Here is a 4,609-nt window from a genome sequence, read left to right on the forward strand (position 1 = left end):
CTTAGCAGTCAAATAAAACCTCGAAACAAATTTAAGCACACGCGACAACAACTCTCATATTCACGCCACAAATATTAAAAACAACAATAATACAATTTGTTACGAAACGTAGTAATTTCTCTGTGAAATCCGCGAGCCGACCGGGTTCGGGCGTGGGGCGCGTACACAACGCTCCGCACCAAGTTGTAAGCAACACTGTTGCTTCATTTTTGGTGGAACGCCGACAGTTGCTGTGCGAGAGGGACATCCGAGAGCGGACCGACACACTGTATACAAAAGCTCTATCTCCATCCCTCTCTGACTGGAGTGTTAACTGTATATGTTGTATCATCCGGTTATATAAAATGTTATGAGAAGAGTGGATGGGACCCGCCAATGGGGAGGCCGGAGACCCCGCCTCTGGCCCGCGATTGGCTCGCCAGCTATGAAACTTAATTTATAAAGGTGACTTTTTTGAGAACCAGTTCTCGTCCGGACAAAGCTCTATTGAATAAAGTACAAAAAAACACAATTATGTTTGTTATTCGAGTCGTGGATCGCTTTTTAGTATTGTTGGATTGTTTCCAGTGTTTTAATGCGAGTGTTTAACCGATTCAATCCGCAGAGATCGTAGATTACATCTTGCTGGAGACTGACACGTGAACGTATGCTCGCCTGATGCGACGAGACGTCTTATTTGATCATACTGCTTTCGTATATTTGTACAATACAGACAGAGGTCAATGGATAGAGCGAATTCGATTCGATTCAGAGATAACTGTTTACGAATTTGCATTTGTTTGGAAAGCTTTATTGGGTTGTTTTGGGGTTTTATATTATAATAGTGGGAACTTTTATGTGAAATATAACTTATAGAAAATGTTATGTACATCATGAAATTTATTGAACATGTCATATGTTTATTTTAAAAGGTCAATGATAGAGTTTCGTAATTCTTCGAATATAGAAAGATTTGGTTCTTTCCTGGTACCTAAGAATATTAGTTACATAACTTTTAGTTCACCGTATGTCCCACACTTTCTAACTAAATATACATAAAGTTACAATTCAATTAAATCTTCACCACAAGCACATTGATACATGAGAAATTTTGAAAGAATAGAAACAATTTCTCATTTACGAGCATTGAATGCAACAAAACGAAAAATTAAACATTTCCACATAATATTACACCAATAAAAGGGCCTAGTATATATTAATGAGTCTGGTTCCCATTCGCTTCGCAGACATTGAGTCAAACATTAATAACTGTCACCTCCCTCCCCCCCAGCACCCCCTCACACCCCTCTCATTGTAATTTAAATGGATTCCCCGCGACAAATTGAAATATTTCGATCGCACCTTCCGTATAAATTGATATCCAATTTAATAAGCGTTGATGTTGGGAGCTCTATATATGTATAAGTCTTGATTAATTGGCATTTTTTTTTCGTTTTTTTCATTTATTTTCTGGTCATGTTTAAAAAATGCGTGAATTAGTTAATTATATTGTGAATTTGAAATTATTGTGTTGGTATTTTTGATTTAATTCAATAAATCTTTTATTGCGAGATTTATTACGGATGTTTTACCATTTTAGAGACTAGAACTCTGCCTATCTGAATCTCATTATTATTCTAGCTAATAAATTCAATTTTATATCTAAAAAAAGAATAGATACTAATTATGGATGAACAATACAAGACCTATTTCTATTTTTCCATTCCAAAACGTTATGCTTACTAATCATTACTTATTATGAATGGGAAAATGTGTTTGCTTGTCTTTCAACACGCACATCCTTTCTAATTCGTATTTAGAATTACAACTGCAGAAGTGTTTGTTTGTTTTTCACGGCGCAATGGAACGACTTTATGATGTGATTTTTGTATCTAGATAGCTAGGAGGCTAGAGAGTGACGAGTTACTACTGTTTACTGCGGTAAAACATCTCATTCCTATGGGAATATCTTTATTGTAATATAGTAAGAGATAATAGTTTAATACGTTTGATTTTACGCGAGTCTTATACATTTAGAAATTAAAGGTTGTTGAACGGATTTTAAACGCGATTTATTCATTATATTATTAACCCGACGTTTCGAACACTTTACAGCGAGCGTGGTCACGGGGAGACTGACGATATAATGAATAAATTGCGTTTAAAATCTTTTTAAAAGTCTTTAATTTCTAGAAAGAAATAAGTTCGTTTTAGAAAGATAAAAATATTAATAATTTAAAATTGTTAATAAATATCACGGTTTCATTTAATAAAACTCACGTTGCAACTTGGGAACAGACTGCATTGCATACCTCACGACAGAGGCCCATATCCTTTTCCTTACGCATCCCAGTCCTTTCCTTTATTCCTCTCATGAATCCTCTCTTAATCCCTTCCCAACATAAGTCAACAATCCATTTGTAGAGGCGTAAGGTCTGCATTTGACCTCTACAAATGTTGACGGGCAGTGGTAGTGCATACCATCAGGCGAGCCACCAGCTCCATTGCCGACTATGACATAAAAAACCCTATTAATCTATGATACAATTTCTTGGTATAAATAGCTTATTATATACAGATTAAATAACATTACAAGAGTTAGAATGGACAATGGATCTACTATTTTGATAATAATTATTTTTGAATATTAAAACATCCGTAATTTATGTTATTCCATGTGCAATATCTAAAATAAAATAATAACATGAAAACACTATCACATTTATGAACCACTTCGGAAGTGGCACGCTATCTCAGGTGAGGGGGGTGCGGGTGTCGGCGGGCGGGGGGAGGGAGGTATAAATGAGAATTCCGCAGCTGGGATCAATTCGTAAAATGTTCACATTTCGTAAACGTCTCAACTTCGTTTAGTGATGGGGATGCGATGTTTTATATTTGTCGATGGAGTATCTTTTTATCTATAGCTGGGCAGCGCTTGACCACGATCTCGCTGGATGGTAAGCTGAGATGTGATCTAGTGGTGGTAGAAGGTACCTGTTCACTCTTCTCTTGAAGACCTCCAGATTGTCGGAGAACACAGACCCAGAAGCATGTTCCAATCCAATAAAAAATGTGGAATTGAGTATTTCTATGTTGAGAATTTATCACTAGGTTTTGCCCGCAAGCTAGGTTTCGCAAATTCGGAGCAGTTTAATAGATGCTATAATACGTATAAACCTTCCTCGTCAATCAGTCCATCTATTGAAAAAAAAACATCAAAATCCGTTGCGCAGTTTTGAAGTTTTTACCTAGAATATTGAAATTAATCTTATTAGGTCGAAAATTACGGAAAGATTATCATATTTAATGTAACATAAATTATGGTTTTTGATATACTAGCTGCGCCCCGCGGTTTCACCCGCGTAAGTTCGTATCCCGTAGGAATATCGAGATAAAAAGTTGCCTATACGTTATTCCAGTTTTCCAGCTGCTTATGTACCTAATTCATTGCAATCGGTTCAGTAGTTTTTGCGTGAAAGAGCAACAAACACACATCTTTACAAAATTTCGCATTTATAATATTGGTAGGAAAATGAGTCTAAGTCCTATACCAGTCTTTCAATAGAAATTTGACGTGAACTTAATTAAACTAGGTGAACTGAACTAACCTTACTCCACGAAATAATGTTTACCTACTCACAATAAATCAAGCATTTGTTTGGCTGTTTGTCTGTGTCACACAACAGGCATGTATTCGGATTCTCCGCAAATAAACGAGATCGTGGCCATCGGGCTAATGATAAGAAAAGAAAGAAAGAAAGATGAATTTTTATATAAAAATATTTCACGTATTTACTTCTGGATATTATATGTTTAGTATAGCAATTACTGTATGAGAATAGGTTTGTAATTTTAGTCTGTTTCTCTCTGATCTAAGCATCCGTTATCTGTCATGTTTCTTATCAGCTCGCGAGAGGGGCTGGTGACTTGAACCCAAGCTTCTTTTAAAACATATTTCAAGCACCAGTCTCTCATAACACTAGATATTAAGCTTTCCACGTACTAAAATGTAATGTATTGTTGTGGACAGACAAATAAAGATAGATAGATAGATTAAACGTTTATTTAAAGAACATTAAATACACGACAATTACAAAATAATATTAAACAAAGAAAAAGTTGTTGAAATAAAGTTATGTTTTATTATTTATTATTATATGTATGTCAAAATTGTGTTAATTAGACCAACAGTTGCACTACCAGCAAATCTTGAATACGGCCCAATGGTCACCTAGTCCTTTAGGAGAAGTTACCAGAGATTTTATAAATAGGTATCAACCTTGTCCATATAACCGATTAGTCATGATATAAAGATGAGGCCGCCCCATTACTTAAACATTATTTTTAATTGTATGAGTATTGTTTTATGTTTTTCCTTTATTAAATATATTTGCGAGCTTCCGCAAGCGTGTAACCGTTTGTATACCAATTTTCATCAAAATACTTTCAGCGTGGCTGACAGACAAACATCCAAACAAGCAAACTCACACATTCGTAATATTTGAGTGTTAACCATTGTTCTATAAAAATAATTAATCAAAAGGCAAAAATTGTATTAAAGCGATAAATTTTATACAAACATCGATACAAAGGCATTCCGACTCGCTCAGCTCTACACCGCCGTGGGAGC

The sequence above is a fragment of the Zerene cesonia genome, chromosome 25 (genome assembly GCF_012273895.1).
Source record: "Zerene cesonia ecotype Mississippi chromosome 25, Zerene_cesonia_1.1, whole genome shotgun sequence".
Taxonomy (NCBI): domain Eukaryota; kingdom Metazoa; phylum Arthropoda; class Insecta; order Lepidoptera; family Pieridae; genus Zerene; species Zerene cesonia.